Here is a 19,798-nt window from a genome sequence, read left to right as displayed (position 1 = left end):
CTAATTGATAAATACAGCATATTAAATTTATAAGATGTCTATGTAGTAATCCATAAGAGAACCTTATAGAATTCAGTTACTATATGATGAGGAAACAAAGGCACATAATCAAGTATTTATGGTTCTACTAACAAATTTTAGGAAAAAGAAAACAAATTTTAAAAAAAGGAGACAATAGATAATACTATAAGTAGAATTCAATGTAATAGAATGCAGACAAGTAAAATCAAAAAAGAAAAAAGAATGATTCTTGGAAAAGATAATGATAACCATTAATAATAGTAATTTAAGAAAAATAAGGGAGAAAAAAACTGAAGTCTAGTATCAGGAATGAAAGAATCCTATCACTATTAGGTTGTACATACACATACATACATATGAGTGTATGGAAATATTGTGAACAGGGAATATGAGCAACTTTATGCCAATAAATCTGACAGTTTGGGTGAAGTTTACAAATTCCTTGGAAACATAGCCTTCTAACATTGGCAAAAGACTACGTGGGAGAACTCTGTATCTGTCAAAGGTATTTGTGTCTAACCACTAACCTCCCTAAAAAGAAAACACTGGTGCCAAAGGCTTTTCTCATGAATTATATCAAACACTTAGGAAAAACTCATTTTAAAAACTGCCACAAAATCTTTCAGAACACAGAAGATAAGTGATCATTTATGAGGAAGTATAACCCTCATAGACCTCACATCAAAAATAGAAAAGGATATTACAAGAAAATAAAATTAAGAATATATAGACATATATATTCTATATATAGATATATGTCTATATATGTCTATATATAGAATATATAGATACAAGAATATATAGACATAAAAATTCTTAACAAAAAATTAGCAAGTGGAATCCAGAAAGAGTAGATTAATATCACGAGCAAGTGTATTTTCTCCCAGGAAGGAAAGCTTGGTTTAACATTCAAAAACAAATTAACATATTTCATCACATTAATGAAGTAAAAGAGAAAAAATTTATGATGGTAATAGATGCAGAAAAAGCACTTGGATAACAGCAAAACACATTTATGATTACAAAAACCACTGTCTGATAAAAGCTATCTATGAAAACCATAGCTAATACCACACTTACATGGGGAAAGACCTAATTCTTTCCCTCCAACTGTGGGAACAAGGTAAAATGTCCATTCTCACTATTTTCATTTCACCTTGTACTATGGGCCCAGCTAAAACAGGAAAGCTAGAAAGAATTTAAAAGACATAAGTATTCGCAAGAAAGAAGAAAATCTCTGTTCAAGTTTCCATGGTTATTTAAGTAGAATAATAAGGCATCTATGGGAAAATATTTGAAACTTCAAGTAAATTTAACAAAGAAATCAAATTATAGAATTGCTCAATATTATTAGCAAATAGTTTTAAATAAAATTTTATTTTAAAACATTTATAAAACCATCCAAGCATATAAACTATTGAGAGCTACATATAACAAATAATATACAAAAACTTTACTCTGAAAATTACTAGGAAAATATCTGAAAGAAATTAAAGGCCTAATAAATAGAAAGATACGCCCTTTTTATTTTAAAAGATTCACTATTGTTATGGTGCCCATTTTTTTCAAAGTGATATGTAGATTTAATATAACCCCAGTGAAAATTCTAGCAGACATTTCTGTGGAAATTGACAAGTTCTTTTGTATAATTTATTTGGAAATGCAAAAAAACCTGAAATACCTTAAGCAATCTTACAAAGAAAAACTAAGATGGAAGACTTAAAATATTTGGTTTAAGAAATTACTATGAAAAAAAAAAAGGAAAAAAAAAAGAAATTACTATGAAGTCACTGTAATAAAGGTAGTATTTATTTATTTATTTATTTACTTTTACCTGAAGTATAGTTGCCATACGATGTTTTATTAGTTTCAGGTGTAGAACAAAGTGATTCAACAGTTCTATGCTTTATTCAGTGCTCACCACAGTAAGTGTCGTCACCATCTGTCACCACACAAAGTTATTACAATATCTTTTTACTATATTCCCTATGCTGTACTTTTCATTTCTGTGACTTATTTATAGGTAGAAATTTATACCTCTCAATCCCCTTCATCTATTTCACCCAAGGTAGTGTAGTATAGTTTTGATAAAAGGATGGATAAATATATCTTTAAAACATAATAGAGATTCTAGAAATAGACTGACATATATTCATCAAATAATTTTTACGGAGTATGCTATTGTCTTCACTTTATTTTATTTTTCTTTAAATTCAATTAATTAAGATATATATTGTACTACTGGTTTCAGAGGTGGAGATCAATGATTCATCAGTCTTATAGAATATCCAGTGCTCATTACCTCACATGCCCTCTTTAATGTTCATCACCCAGTTTCCCCATCTATCCACTCCTCTCCCTTTCAGCAACCCACAGTTTGTTTCCTATGATTGAGTCTCTTATGTTTGTCAAGAAATAATTTTTGAGAAAGAAGCCAAATCAATTTAAGGAAGAAAGGAAAAGAAAATCTTCTTAAAAAAATTGTACTTAAATATCTGCTAGCCGTATGGAAAAAAACTAAATCTCTACCTCACACTGTACATAAGTATTAATTTATATAGATGATAGAGCTAAATTTTAAAACTAAAAGTCTAAGTAAAAAAAAAAATATATCCGAGAGTATCCTCACAAACTTTCAGTAGGCAAAGAACCTAAGCAAAATATAGGAAGGACTACAAATTATTTTTTAAAAAATGATAACTAGTAATGCAACAAAACGAAAAACTTCTGGGCATTATTAAGAAAATAAATAGGAAAATAATAAATAGAAAGGTTTTCACAACATTTTGATGTGATTTAAATATATAATATACAGAGAAATCCTACAATTCAATAGTGGAAAGACAAGTATCACCCCCTTCTTCAAAATATTTGACAAAAGACTTAAGGAAACATTTCACAAAGAAGACATATGAATGGATAATAAGCACATGAAAAAAAGTGCTCATCATTAGTCATCACAGAAATGCAAATTAAAACTGCAATGAGATACCACTACTAACCTACTAAAATAGCACAGTTTAAAGAGAATGGAAGCACCAAATGTTGGTGACGATATGGAACAACAGAACTCTCAGAAATTACTAATGGAGTGGAAAAAGGTATAGCCTGCCATTTACCACAGGAATTCCACTCATAGATATTTACTCATGAGAAATAAAAATATATTCTCAATACGACATGCATATGACTGTGCATAGTAACTTTATTCATAAGGGCCACAAACTTAAAACAACTTAAGTGTTTAGTAACAGGAAAATAAATATGCAATGTGTGGTATATTCACACAAAAGGATACAAATAACTATTGACACTCCCAGCATGGATGAATCTCAGAAACCTTATTTTTAGGTAAAGTATGCAGACACAAAAAAATGTGTGTATACTGTGTGATTTCATTTACATGAAACTCTAGAACAGGCAAAACTTATCTGTGGTGATCTAAGTCAGAATAGTGATGTGGAAGTAGAGTTGGAGTTGACAAAGGGACACAATGTATGAGTTGTGTGGTTATATGTATTTGTCAAAATTCATTACACTGAGCACTTAAGGTCTTTACATTGTACTGTACTTAGACTATACTTTTCTTTAAAAATTATTATAAAAATGCACATATGTGTATGATTCGAACAGATATTTTACTAATGAAAACATGAATGGGAAATAAGTAAATGAAAAAAAGTAGTCAGAGACATTAGCCATCAAGGAAACACAAAAACACAATGAGATACCACTGTCCATCTACTAAAATAACTAAATTTGTAGATAGACACATATATGTATGGACATAAATATGTATGTACACACACACATATTCACACATATTTGTTAATTATGTATAAACATCCTTATTACCTCCCTAGAAAAAATTAATTTAAAAAAAATGTTGGGTACATATTCAGGATTAATTTTGAGTGACCAATTATTCCCCAGAAGTTTAGTATCTGTCTATACATAAATATATATTTCCATTAGAAATAAATAAGAATTTTTTATTCATTGTATTCACCTTTCTTTATCCTACTAGTATTTTACTCTTGTTTGTTCACTTTTTAAAACTTTGCCAATTTGATATTTAATAGGGCAAAAATAAATTTTGTTCATTTTTAAGTTAATGAATGACTTGAAATACTTTTTCATTTGTTTGTTGACCATAATATTTGTTATATTGCTATCAACTTGTGTTCTTGATCATTTTTCTCTAAAGATGCTCATCTTTTATTTTCTTTTATGCAGTAACATTAAAAATATTAATCCATGGTCTCCAATAAATACCACACATAGTTTCCCATTTCTGTGTTTCGTATTTGGATATTTTTGGCATTTGTTCAAATTTATTACTCTTTTCCTTTATGGTTTCTCACTCTGTGTCAAGTTTATAAAGGCCTTCCTGGACCCCAAAATATATAAATATTATTCTTGTAGGTGTTATTATTGCTTTTTATGTGGTTTACACTTTTTATATTTATTTTTTATGAAGTCAGGAAATATACTCAGATCGGGAAAATATGTATCTAAAGATCATGTTGTATTTTATTTAATTCAGTTCTTTACATGCAACTCTTTACTTCAAGCAATAAAGTAGAGGCCACTTTTAGGCAACAGGCTTGAGCAATGGAAACCTGATGGAGATAAAAGGGCCCACAGCAGCCACCCAGCTGAATGCAAACAGGCTCATTGAAGTAGTTATAGGCCCTTACTGACCAATTATAACCAGAGCCAGCTCCTAAGATTATCAGAAAGGGGAAAATTCCATAAGGCCCCATGCTCCTTCACTCTGCCCTCGCCCTCTAACTGTGGTCCCTCACCACCTCCTCCTCATGGTCTCTCCTTTGCGGTCCTACTTGCCATGTCCCTGTGGTGTATTCAGTAAACTCCTATTGCCTTTGTTCTACATCAGGTGACTTCTTTCACTGACAGCACTCCTGATTTCCACGAGTTGAGTTGCCCCACATTTGAAGGTCCCCATCTGATCAGGAGAGGCACCATACTTGGTAGACCTTACCAGGAGGCTTTCTGAGCACCCCTGCCCCTACATTTGGTGGACCCTGTGCAGGGAGACTTTGTCAGCCTTGGGCTTTCCCTGGATTCTCCAGGAATTTCTTGGGACTATCCCTTGCTGGACTGAGTCTAGTATTCCTTGGGGAACCAACAAGTCCCAGCTGATGTTACTCCTCCATGAGGATCTGAAGCCCTAGGGGGAACCCACCAGACCAGTTATGCCCTAAAGGGTGAGGGATTTTTCTGCCTTTGCCCTTTGGAGGGATCCTGCCTTCCTTCTTCTTTCTCTTTGTGGTCCTTCTGCAGCCAAATCCTAGTACTCCTCAGAGCACTGAAGGTCTCTGGCCAGGGCGGCTCTCTGGTGTCATCTAAAGGTCTGAAGGCAGCCAGCCTGTGCCTATGAGGGCAAATGACCCCTTTATTCTTCTCCCTCCTTCCATCTGCTGCTCACCCAGGGTCAATCTGCACACATTAGGGACTTGGCACCTTTTCATGATTCTGGGTGGTTTTCAGTTACCTGGCTTCTTTTGGACCCCTCCCCTTTTTGCTTCATTCCCCCAGGTCCAGTTGCCATCTTGATCTATGGTCAAAATACATTCCAATATATCTGAGTGGTGAGTCCTGCCCCTCCCTTTATGACACAGTTTGGACAACAGGTGTCTGTCTCTCTGTGTTGCAGGAGACCCAACAGAAAGTGCCATTGCTATTTCCTGCAAGCTGCTCCTTGGTAGGATGCTCCAGAAAAATCAGTAGCCCTCCTTTCTGAGGTCAGCAGGACTCCCTGACTGAAATCATAACCATTAGGTTGAACTCCATTCCCTTTGGCGGGATGCCCCTGTGAGAATCAGTGGCTGATCACTCCCACTATGGGACAAACACCCTCTATTCCTTTGGACTCATGGTTGGGTTATTTTCTTAATAACTTAATATATTTGAACTCCAAGACCTGAGGGGAGAAAAAAAAATCTCATCTTTTTGATAACATTTTCTGGTCTTAGTACAAACTCCCACATTAAGAGGTATAACACTTCCATGGACTCTTTTCTGTAATACTATTTTCCAGTTTGACCTCTTTTGCCAGAACTCCAAATGATGAGAGGTCTCATATGTCCAAGGCTTCAATCATTGTCCCAAAACCCCAAACTCTGCAAAAACTGTAGAATGTGTCTTTCTCAGTTCCATGGTCATCTGACCCTGTAGATAGCTGTTAAACCTGAAACTTTGACGTTTTGCTAAATTCAATAATAAATTGGATTGAATTCATTGGATATTTGTCTTTTCCAAATAAAATAAAATACTGAAGCATTGATTACTGAACATAAGTTCTTTGAATTCTTATTGCAGAGAAACTAAAGATACTTGGATCTGTTTGTGTCTTATTGGAAGACTGTACTATAAAAAATGTGTTTTCCTAAAAATTATGAAATATATTCATTAATTTGCCATCTAAAGAATTCTAGTATAACAGTTCACAATTGGTTACTCCTTAATTTTCACTGGAGACTACGGTTTCTAAGAGTTAGAATTCTGCTAAATGTAATTAAGACTGATAGAAATAAGGAAAACAATTCTGTATGTAGGAAAGCAAGGGATGTGTAATAAAGATATAAGGACTTTCAAACTCAACACCCAAAAAACAAATAATCAAGTCAAAAAATGGACAGAAGACAGGGACAGACACTTCTCCAAGGAAGACATACAAATGGCTAACAGACACATGAAAAAATGTTCAACATCATTAGCCATCAGGGAAATTCAAATGAAAACTGTATTGAGATATCACTTTACACCATTTAGAATGGCAAACATTGACAAGACAAGAAACCACAAATGTTGGAGAGGTTGCAGAGAAAGGGGAATCCTTTTAAATTGTTGATGGGAACACAGGTTGGTACTGCCACTTTGGAAAACAGTGTGGGAGTTCCTCAAAGAGTCAGAAATGGAGCTACCCTATGACCCAGCAATTGCAATACTGGGTATTTACCCCAAAGATACAGATGTCATGAAAAGAAGGGCCATATGCACCCCAATATTCATAGTGGCACAGCCCATGATATCTAAACTAGAAGAAGCCAAAATGCCCTTCATAAGACAAATGGATAAAGAAGACATCGTCCATATACACCATGGAATATTACTCCACTATCAGAAAGGATGAATACCCAACATTTGCATCAGCATGAATGGAACTGGAGGAGCTTATGCTAAGTGAAATAAGTCAAACAGAGAAAGACAATTGTCATCTGGTTTCACTTATTTGTGGAACATTAGGAATAACATGGAAGACATTAAGAGAAGGAAGGGGGAAATGAAGTGGGGAAAATCAGAGGGGAAGACAAACCATGAAAGGTGACAGACTCCAGGAATCAAAATGAGGGTTTTAGGGGGTGGGGGACGGGTGATCCTGGTGATGGGTATTTAGGAGGGCAAGTATTGCAATGGAGCACTGGGTGTTATACATAACAAATCATGGAACACTACATCAAAAACTAATGATGTATTGTATGGTTACTAACATAACATAATAAAAATAATTAATAAATAAATTTTTAAAAAAGAAAGATATAAGTAATGGAAATATTTTGTTGAGGGAAAAGAAGATAGTTTTCCCCTAAAATTTAACTGGTTGTTGGTGAGAAAAGACTTTGGACAAGATCCAAATGCAAAAGAAAGTTGTAAAAGTTTTGTGAATGGAAATCTTTGGAATGGAATTTTGAATGGTCAGGTAGGACTAAGGTTGAATGAATGGATTTTAAATACACTAGTATAATTGGAATTCTGCTTTCCTTCTGTCAGAAAAACTAAGCTTTCTCAGACTGTTGGCCCACTTCTGACAAGAAAATGTATGCAAAGGCTTTTCATTTTTCTTTGCCCAGAAAACCAACTTTTTATGTTTATCTTTATCAGTTCTTTGAGATCCATAATTCTTTTCAGGTATGTTCTTTAAAGCTTTCTAAGGTTCTTAACAAATTTCCCCAAGATTTAATGTGTCACAGAAATAACTGAATTTCTTTGTCACTTGCATTATAATGAACTTTCATTTCAGGTCTTTTTTTAAAAAATTCATTTATTTGAGAAAGAAGAAAGCACGCATGGAGTGGGGTGGAGGGGCAGTGGGAGAGGGGGAAGTAGACTCCCTGCAGAGCCTAGTGGGGCTCCATCCCAAGACCCCAAGATCATGCCCTGAACCAAAGGCCAAAGCTTAACCAACTGAGCCACCCAGGTGCCCATCTCATATCAGATCTTTAACTATTTCCATTTTTTATTTCTTTTGTCATTTGTAATTATTCTTCTGATGGTCTTGCAAAATGAATTTTGACCTCAAGGAATTCATGTAAAGGACCTTTTTTTTTTTTTTTTTTTTTACAAATACAGGTGGTTTTTGTTGTTTTTTGTTTGTTTGTTTTGACAAATACTGTTTTTTGGGGGGTTTTTTGTTGTTGTTGTTGTTGTTTGTTTTTGAATTTGATACCTTTAAGATCACTACACCATACTGGGTAAGAATTTCCAGAACTAAGGAGAAAAGGTGTGTCAAACAGAATAAGAATTAGTAACATGAGACTAAATGAAATGAGGAAGATTATTATAGTTTTGTGACTCTTGTTTGAAACATTGCTGGTTCTCTAATGTTTGCTCTTCCAGGTTAAGGAAACTTTCTCTTAAGATACACATGACAGGGGGAGAGGTCAAGATGGCGGAGGAGTAGCAGGCTGAGACTACTTCAGCTAGCAGGAGATCAGCTAGATAGCTTATCTAAAGATTGTAAACACCTATAAATCCAATGGGAGATCAAAGAGAAGAAGAACAGCAATTCTAGAAACAGAAAATCAGCCACTTTCTGAAAGGTAGGACTGGCAGAGAAGGGAATCCAAAGCGACGGGAAGATAGACCGCAGGGGGAGGGGCCGGCTCCCGGCAAGCGGCAAAGCAATGGAGCACAAAATCAGGACTTTTAAAAATCTGTTCCACTGAGGGACATCACTCCAGAGGCTAAACCGGAGTGAAGCCCATGTGGGGTCAGCGTGGCCTCAGGTCCCGCAGGGTCACAGAAGGATCAGGGGTGTCTGAGTGTCACAGAACTTGCAGGTATTAAAATGGGGAAGCCGGCTACAGAGACAGAGCCGAGGAGTGAGCTCTCAGCTCGGGGTTACCTTGAACCGGTCGCAGGCTCGGTGAACTCAGAGCGCGGTCGGAGGCCAGGGAAACAGGAGTAATTGGGCACTGTTCTCTGAGGGCGCACTCTCAGCTTATCCGGGCCAGAGACTGGGAGGCCGTCATTTTCATTCCCGTCCTCCAGAACTCTACGGAAAGTGCTCAGGGAACAAAAGCTCCCGAAAGCAAACCTGAGCGGATTACTCAGCCCGGCCCCTGGTAAGGGTGGTACAATTCCGCCTGGAGCTAAGACACTTGAGAATCACTATGACAGGCCCCTCCCCCAGAATATCAACAAGAAATCCAGCCGGGACCAAGTTCACCTACCAAAGAGTGCAGTTTCAATACCAAGGAGAGCAGCGGAATTCCAGAGGAGGAGAAAGCAAAGCATGAAACTCTTGGCTTTCTCTCCATGATTCTTTAGTCTTGCAGTTAATTTAATTTTTTCTTCTTTTTCAATATTTTTCTCTTCTTCTGCTAATTTTTTTTAACTTTTACCCTTTTCTTTTTTATCGTTTTTTTAACTAGGTTACCTAATATATATATATATATATATATATATATATATATATATATATTCTTTTATATATTTTTTCTCTATTCGTTTTCTTTTTTTAATTGTTTTTTTTTTTATATTCTTTCTGAACCTCTTTTTACCCCCTTTCTCCCCCCTCAAGATTTGGGATCTCTTCTGATTTGGTTAAAGCATTTATTCCTGGGGTTGTTGCCACCCTTTTAGTATTTTATTGCTCCTTCATATACTCTTATCTGGACAAAATGACAAGGCAGAAAAATTCACCACAAAAAAAAAAAAAGAACAAGAGGCAGGACCGAAGGCTAGGGACCTAATCAATACAGACATTGGTAATATGTCAGATCTAGAGTTCAGAATGACAATTCTCAAGGTTCTATCCGGGCTCGAAAAAGGCATGGAAGATATTAGGGAAACCCTCTTGGGAGATATAAAAGTCCTTTCTGTAGAAATAAAAGAACTAAAATCTAACCAAGTTTGTTGGGCTCCCCGCCAAGGGGAGGAGGCGCCCGGGCCAGCCAGAAGCCTCTCCTTGGGGCTGAGCAGGATGGCGAGTGTCGCGAACCCGGAATGTACCCACAGAAGACACCGGGCTCGGGAGGTCTGTCGAAGCAGGATCTCGTTTTATTGAGCAGGGCAGCGGCTTATATGGAGTGAGGGAAGGGAAGTGAGGTCAGCAAAGTGGGGGCCAATGGGGATGTGCCGTGTCGGCGGGAGTTGGGAGAGACACGCCCTGCAGGGGGTGGAGACTCGCGGGAAACGAAACTGATGGGAAACCGAAACCGCCACTTTGGCGCCTTTGTGGTCGGCCATGTGGGTTCCCGATCCGGAAGAGAAGGCCACCCGGTGCCATCTTAGCCTCTTGGGGCCCAACATCTCCCCCTTTTGTTTTTGTATGCATGACTTCTGTCTTAGGTCGCCGGCGGCGGGCCTTCAGGCTTACCCGTCATTGGGGAATCACACTGCTTTGGTGTACCCCCTGTCTTAGGTTGCTCTGCGTCCCCCGCCGGTCTTACCCGTCATTGAATATCATGCCTGTATAGGGGTTTGGTCCCTGACCTGGCGTGGGTTGTTCCTGCAAGGAATCCCATCCGCCATAGGTCTTGAGACTATTGATGGGGCCCCTCGTAGGACTCGTCGTCACGGGTGGCCAGTCTCTGGTATTGAACATGGACGTTCATGAGTTGAATGGCCTCCACTCTTTTTTGGACGAATTGGGCAATCTTATTGATAATACAGGGGCCAAAGGTCAGCAGGAGAAGTAGGGTTAGGATGGGCCCCAGGAGGGGGAGGAGAAAGGGAAGTAAGCCATTAAAGCTTGTCCAGAAGGGGGAGGTCATCAGGGCGTGGCGGCGCTTCTCTAGGTCCTCCTGTAGCTTCTTGATTTTGTCTCGTACAATACCCGACCAGTTGGCAAAGAAACAACATTCCTCCTGTAAAAACAAACATATGCCTCCCTTTTCGGCTGTTAATAGATCTAAGCCTCGCCGGTTTTGGAGTACCACAGTGGCTAAGGAGTCCAATTGTTCCTGGAGGTTTAAGATGGTTCCCGCTATTGTTTGGAGATCAATCGTTTGTTGGGAGAGTGTTTTATAAAAATGGAGAGAGGTGCCCAAACCGGCTGACCCAGTGGCTACCCCGGCAGTGATGCCGAGCCCCAATAAGAGAGGGATGGCGGGATTGGCTCGAGCATTTCTCTCTGCAATTTGTTGGCATTCCTCCTTGTATAGGGCTGTCCACTTTATATATAAGGCCCCTGGAAGAACGGCCCTAGCTAGCGACCGCCAGTCAGCTGCTGTACATGGGGCATGGGCCAGACCTCGGAGGATGGTTTCTGTCCATGGGGCATTGGGCCCGTCCTCTAATACTGCCTTTTTGAGCTCCTTAAGGTCCCCAGGTTCCCATGGGTACCAAGGAGCCAGACGGTTGCCTCCTGGGTTAACGTAAACAAAGTGCTGCCAGGAGGCAGAGAAAAGATTCCCGGTTTTAGAGCTCATAAGGCCCAACAGAGGAGCAGACACCATGCTTTCCCATCAGCCAGGGGGGAGGGGTTAGGCAGTCCAAGTCAGGCCAGAGAACACAGGGAAACTTCCCCGAAACAAAGAGAGTTTTGGCAGCTGCTTGGGAATATTCCCTATAGTCTCTGTCTTGAGTTAGACCAACCCCAGTTGGCTCCAGTTATAGCCATTAACACGGGAAGTGAGTGAGGGAGAAGCCCCCACATCTATTAGGAGAAACAGAGAGAAATACAGCAAGAGTCCCCTTTGTTAGGGATGGCCCAGCAACCTGGGTTTACTAGAAGAAAGTACTAGAAGAAGGCTTATTTGCATAATTATTATCCAATATGTCAGGAGGAAATTTACTAGTTGACTCACCGAATCTGGTTTTAGCTCTTAATACCTATCTCTTATATTCCCTCCCGACATGTACGATGTCCTCAGATTCAAACGAGGCAGACATCCTCCCCTTAAACAGAATGTAACCTTGATCAAGGGAAACACAAAGGGCAACGAGAAAGACACACAAAACAATTAACGAGCCGGCAAAGAAAGACGCTGCGCGATTTCGGTAGCAACAACGTTGTTGTACGAAACAGAAAACAGAGCACCGATAACTGACAGATGAGACAGACGAACAGGGGAACAGGAACATCGATATCCAAACACCAGTGCTGGCCAGCTTACCTCCCGGTGGGAGTCGGTTGGGTCCTTGGGCAGGAGTCCGATGATCTTTATTGTATCGCAGGCGCCTGTGGGTGGTCAGCAGCTCCTGCTAGCTGAGCACCCCAGGCTGGGGTGGTGCAGGATTTTTATAGACAGGTACAAACAAGTTTTGGGTGCGGCGGAGCTGATTGGCTGACAATTTACTTGGTGTTAGTGGATTGGCTTTGGAGGACCCGCGCGCGAAGAAAAAGGCGGGAAGGGGGAGTGAGGAGGGGGAGTTGGACCTTATTACTCAGCAGAGAAGCATCCTGCCTACGTGACTATGCGGACCCCTGCCTACGTGACTATGCCTCGGCTATTAGCAGAAGGTATCTTGTTCAAACAGGAGACAAATGTCACACCCTAAAAGCCAAGCGGTTACAGAAAGGCAAAAGAGCGGTTAAATTGGTCAACAACTGGGGGAAGGGTCTTTCATTGCAAGGGGAGGAGGGGTATTCTTGCACAAGCGGTTACAAGAAGGCAAAAGAGCAGTTAATTAGTTAACAGGGGTATTCTTGCACAAGCGGTTACAGAAAGGCAAAAGAGCAGTTAATTAGTTAACAACTGGGGGAAGGGTCTTTCATTCCCCCCCTTTTTCTTTATCATGGATAGAATCTTATATCCATTTGTCCTGTTCAGTCTGGGGCTCGGTTTGTTTAAGGAGTTGATATTGCTGCGTCAGTACCATGGTCTGGATTACTGACAAGCGGTCTTTTATAAACTGTACGAGTTTATTTAAGATACAAGGGCTGATGGAGAGGTTTAGTAGAAGTATAATAAGGGGCCCTAAGATGGTGGATAGTAAGGTGGTGAGCCAAGGAGATCGATTAAACCAATTTTCAAACCAGCCCTGGTGGGATTCAAAATCCTTTTTTCTTTGGGCTAGTCTTTCTCTGAGTTTATCCATGGTTTCCCTAACAACCCCTGTATGGTCCGCATAAAAACAACATTCTTCCTTGAGGGCTACGCATAATCCCCCCTCTCTCAAGAACAATAGGTCCAGCCCTCTCCTGTTTTGTAGGACCACCTCGGAGAGGGAGGTTAGGGATTTTTCTAAGGCAGTGATATTGAAGGCCTGGTTACAATTGGGAGTCTCCTGGTGGAATGTTACATTCCTGCTATCAAACATCCTTGTTAATGAGATTTAGGTTTAGAAGAAATTTAACTTTATTTACCTTTCCTTCTACCTCCGCCTCCTTCAGTTTTTCATGGAGGGTAGGGTGACATTAGGGCTATTGATAAGGTAACTTCTTTGTTGTAAATCTCAAGGACATTTGCAAACCAAGGGAGACTCCTACCCTGCAGGACTGTGATTTCTGCAAGTTAGCTATTTATCGTTTTATGGCAGTCAGGGGTGCCTGAGGAATGCTACACATATGGAGGGGAGTGGGTGAAGGGGGGGTGCAAGGCGCCAGCTTTTGCTTTGTCCTCAGCCAGCCTCCTGCTCCCTCATCATTCCCCCCTGAACAATCTTGACCCTTAAATCTCTAAGGTGGTTGAAGGTGGAAGGTCTCATCTTCTGTAACTTCTTCATGCTGAATAGGGGCGTAGAGCTGTCCCTACCTGCTCCGGTCAATATTGGTCAGGGTAGGGACGTATAAGGGAGTTACGAAAGGTGGAGGCAGCTGAATCCAGCGCTGACAGTGAAGAGGCGTCCTCGCGTGCGATAAGGATAAAACATTGTCCTATGCTCCGGAGGGGGCGGGCAATAAGGAGGCGGAGGAGTGGGCGCTGATGGTTGGAGGAAGGGGTTAGTAGAAGGGGGGCGCGTAGGAGGGCCTTCAGCCCGAGATTTGGGTTGGAGATCCGGGGGCCAAGGAGCTGCATCAAAGGGATCTAGCGAGGGATAGAGCCTCTTTGGTTTAACAGGGGGGTCTCCAGTGGTGTTTGAGACGGTGGAGGCGGGCTCCTTTGAGGGCTGGTGGGATTCATTTGGGGCAGCTGCTTCGGGAGGGTTGACATGGGCTTTGCGAACTAATTGTTCGATACGGTCCCAGGTGTCCCAGTCAAAGAGATTACTTTCAGGCAGCCAAGGGGCGGCTTTAATAAGGGTTTCCCATGTTTTGAGAGCCTGGGAGTCGGTGAGGGAAAGACCGCGGCTCTTCAGAAGGAAGAGTAGGGATTCTAAGGAAGGGTCATTTTTAGAAAAGGACTGCCCCATAGCTTATGGGGGTACACTCACCCGTAGACCGATTGGCCCGTCAGCGAGAAAAGCGAGGTTCCTCACACGGGGCACCAGTTGTTGGGCTCCCCGCCGAGGGGAGGAGGCGCCCGGGCCAGCCGGAGGCCTCTCCTTGGGGCTGAGCGGGATGGCGAGTGTCGCGAACCCGGAACGCACCCACAGAAGACACCGGGCTCGGGAGGTCTGTCGAAGCAGGATCTCGTTTTATTGAGCAGGGCAGCGGCTTATATGGAGTGAGGGAAGGGAAGTGAGGTCAGCAAAGTGGGGGCCAATGGGGATGTGCCGTGTCGGCGGGAGTTGGGAGAGACACGCCCTGCAGGGGGTGGAGACTCGCGGGAAACGAAACTGATGGGAAACCGAAACCGCCACTTTGGCGCCTTTGTGGTCGGCCATGTGGGTTCCCGATCCGGAAGAGAAGGCCACCCGGCGCCATCTTAGCCTCTTGGGGCCCAACAAAGTTGAAATCAAAAAAGCTATTAATGAGGTGCAATAAAAAATGGAGGCTCTCATTGCTAGGATAAATGAGGCAGAAGAAAGAATTAGTGATATAGAATACCAAATGACAGAGAATAAAGAAGCTAAGCAAAAGAGGGACAAACAGCTAATGGACCATGAGGGGAGAATTTAAGAGATAAGTGACACAATAAGATGAAACAACATTAGAATAATTGGGACTCCAGAAGAATAAGAAAGAGAGGGGAGCAGAAGGTATATTAGAGAGAATTATTGGAAAGAATTTCCCCAATATGGCAAAGGGAACAAGCATCAAAATCCAGGAGGTGCAGAGAATGCCCCTCAAAATCAATAAGAATAGGTCCACACCCCGTCACCTAATAGTAAAATTTACAAGTCTTAGTGACAAAGAAAAAATCCTGAAAGCATCCCGGGAAAAGAAGTCTGTAACATACAATGGTAAAAATATTAGATTGGCAGCAGACTTATCCACAGACACCTGGCAGGCCAGAAAGAGCTGGCATGATATATTCGAAGCAATAAATGAGAAAAACATGCAGCCAAGAATACTATATCCAGGTAGGCTATCATTGAAAATAGAAAGAGAGATTAAAAGCTTCCAGGACAAACAAAAACTGAAAGAATTTGCAAACACCAAACCAGCTCTACAGGAAATATTGAAAGGGGTCCTCTAAGCAAAGAGAGAATCTAAAAGTAGTAGATCAGAAAGGAACAGAGACCATATACAGTAACAGTCACCTTAACAGACAATACAATGGCACTAAATTCATATCTCTCAATAGTTACCCTGAATGTTAATGGGCTAAATGCCCCAATCAAAAGACACAGGGTATCAGAATGGATAAAAAAACAAAACCCATCTATATGTTGCCATCAGGAAATTCATTGTAAACCTGAAGACAACTCCAGATTTAAAGTGAGGGGGTGGAAAAGAATTTACCATGCTAATGAACATCAGAAGAAAGCAGGAGTGGCAATCCTTATATCAGATCAATTAGATTTTAAGCCAAAGACTATAATAAGAGATGAGGAAGGACACTATATCATACTCAAAGGATCTGTCCAAAAAGAAGATCTAACAATTTTAAATATCTATGCCCCTAATGGGAGCAGCCAACTATATAAACCAATTAATAACAAAATCAAAGAAACACATCAACAATAATACAATAATAGTAGGGGACTTTAACACTCCCCTCACTGAAATGGACAGATCATCCAAGCAAAAGATCAACAAGGAAATAAAGGCCTTAAACGACACACTGGACCAGATGGACATCACAGATATATTCAGAACATTTCATCCCAAAGCAACAGAATACACATTCTTCTCTAGTGTACATGGAACATTTTCCAGAATAGATCACATCCTCGGTCCTAAATCAGGCCTCAACTGGTATCAAAAGATTGGGATCATTCCCTGCTTATTTTCCGACCACAATGCTCTAAAGCTAGAACTCAATCACAAGGGGAAATTTGGAAAGAACCCAAATATATGGAGACTAAACAGCATCCTTCTAAAGAATGAATGGGTCAACCAGGAAATTAAAGAAGAACTGAAAAAATTCATGGAAACAAATGATAATGAAAACACATTGGCTCAAAGTCTGTAGGACACAGCAAAGGCAGTCCTGAGAGGAAAATATATAGCAGTACAAGCCTTTCTCAAGAAACAAGAAAGGTCTCAAGTACACAACCTAACCCTACACCTAAATGAGCTGGAGAAAGAACAAGAAAGAAACCCTAAACCTAGGAGGAGAAGAGAAATGATAAATATCAGAGCAGAAATGAATGAAATAGAAACCAAAAAAATCAATAGAACAAATCAACGAAACTAGGAGGTGGTTCTTTGAAAGAATTAATAAGATGGATAAACCCCTGGCCAGACTTATCAAAAAGAAAAGAGAAATGACCCAAATAAATAAAATCATGAATGAAAGAGGAGAGATCACAACTAACACCAAAGAAATACAGACAATTATAAGAGCATACTATGAGCAACTCTTTGCCAACAAATTTGACAATCTGGAAGAAATTGATGCATTCCTAGAGACATACAAACTACCACAACTGAACCAGGAAGAAATACAAAACCTGAACAGACCCATAACCAGTAAGGAGATTGAAACAGTCATCAAAAATCTCCAAACAAACAAAAGTCCAGGGCCAGACGGCTTCCCGGGGGAATTCTACCAATCATTTAAATAAGAATTAATTCCTATTCTCCTGAAACTGTTCCAAAAAATAGAAATGGAAGGAATACTTCCAAACTCATTTTATGAGGCCAGCATCACCTTGATCCCAAAACCAGACAAGGATCCCATCAAAAAAGAGAATTACAGACTAATATCCTTGATGAACACAGATGCAAAAATTCTCACCAAATACTAGCCAGTAGGATTCAACAATACATTAAAAGGATTATTCACCACGACAAAATAAGATTTATTCCAGGGCTGCAAGGTTGGTTCAACATCCTCAAATCAATCAATGTGATACAACACATCAATAAAAGAAAGAACAGGAACCCTATGATACTCTCAATAGATGCTGAAAAAGCATTTGACAAAGTACAGCATCCCTTCCTGATCAAAACTCTTCAAAGTGAAGGGATAGAGGGCACATACCTCAATATTATCAAATCCATCTATAAAAAACCCACTGCAAATATCATTCTCAGTGGAGAAAAACTGAAAGCTTTTCCGCTAAAGTCAGGAACATGGCAGGTGTGTCCATTAACATCACTGCTATTCACATAGTACTAGAAGTCCTAGCCTCAGCAATCAGACAACAAAAGGAAATTAAAGTCATCCAAATCGTCAAAGAAGAAGTCAAACTATCACTCTTCACAGATGATATCATACTATATGTGGAAAATCCAAAAGACTCCACTCCAAAACTGCTAGAACTTGTACAGGAATTCAGTAAAATGTCAGGATATAAAATCAATGCACAGAAACCAGTTGCATTTCTCTACACCAACAACAAGACAGAAGAAAGAGAAATTAAGGAGTCAATCCCATTTACAATTGCACCCAAAACCATAAGGTATCTAGGAATAAACCTAACCAAAGAGGCTAAGAATCTGTACTCAGAAAACTATAAAGTACTCATGAAATAAATTGAGGAAGACACAAAGAAATGGAAAAATGTTCCATGCCCCTGGACTGGAAGAATAAATATTGTGAAAATTTCTATGCTACCTAAAGCAATCTACACATTTAATGCAATTCCTATCAAAGTACCATCCATCTTTTTCAAAGAAATGGAGCAAATAATCCTAAAATTTATATGGAACCAGAAAAGACCTCGAATGGCCAAAGGAATATTGAAAAAGAAAACCAAAGTTGGTGGCATCACAATTCCGGACTTCAAGCTCTATTACAAAGCTGTCATCATCAAGACATCATGGTACTGGCACAAAAACAGACACATAGATCAATGGAACAGAATAGAGGGCCCAGAAATAGACCCTCAACTATATGGTCAACTAATCTTTGACAAAGCAGGAAAGAAAGTCCAATGGAAAAAAGACAGCCTCTTCAATAAATGGTGTTGGTAAAATTGAACAGTCACATGCAGAAAAATGAAATTGAACCATTTCCTTACACCAAACACAAAAATAGACTCAAAATGGATGAAGGACCTCAATGTGAGAAAGGAATCCATCAAAATCCTTGAGGAGAACACAGGCAGCAACCTCTTCGACCTCGGCCGCAGCAACATCTTCCTAGGAACATCGCCAAAGGCAAGGGAAGCAAGGGCAAAATAAACTCTTGGGATTTTATCAAGATCAAAAGCTTTTGCACAGCAAAGGAAACAGTTATAAAAACCAAAAGACAACTTACAGAATGGGAGAAGATATTTGCAAATGACATATCAGATAAAGGGCTAGTGTCCAAAATTTATAAAGAACTTAGCAAACTCAACACCCAAAGAACAAATAATCCAATCAAGAAATGCGCAGAAGACATGAACAGACATTTCTGCAAAGAAGACATCCAGATGGCCAACAGACACATGAAAAAGTGCTCCATATCACTCAGCATCAGGGAGATACAAATCAAAAGCAAAATGAGATAACACTTCACACCAGTCAGAATGGCTAAAATTAGTAAGTCAGGAAATGACAGATGCTGGCGAGGATGTGGAGAAAGGGAAACCCTCCTACACTGTTGGTGGGAATGCAAGCTGGTGTAACCATGCTGGAAAACTGCATGGAGGTTCCTCAAAATGTTGAAAATAGAACTACCCTATGACCCAGCAATTGCACTACTGGGTATTTACCCTAAGGATACAAACGTAGTGATCCAAAGGGACACGTGCACCCGAATGTTTATAGCAGCAATGTCTACAATAGCCAAACTATGGAAAGAACCTAGATGTCCATCAACAGATGAATGGATCAAGAAGATGTGGTATATATACACAATGGAATACTATGCAGCCATCAAAAGAAATAAAATCTTGCCATTTGCGACAACGTGGATGGAGCTAGAGGGTATCATGCTTAGTGAAATAAATCAGTCGGAGAAAGACAATTATCATATGATCTCCCTGATATGAGGAAGTGGAGATGCAACATGGGGGCTTAAGGGGGTAGGAGAAGAATAAATGAAACAAGATGGGATTGGGAGGGAGACAAACCATAAGTGACTCTTAATCTCACAAAACCAACTGAGGGTTGCTGGAGGGAGGGGGGTTGGGAGAAGGGGGGTGGGGTTATGGACATTGG

Source organism: Mustela erminea, chromosome 4 (assembly GCF_009829155.1).
Source record: "Mustela erminea isolate mMusErm1 chromosome 4, mMusErm1.Pri, whole genome shotgun sequence".
Taxonomy (NCBI): Eukaryota; Metazoa; Chordata; class Mammalia; order Carnivora; family Mustelidae; genus Mustela; species Mustela erminea.
Note: the sequence above shows the minus strand (reverse complement) of the source record.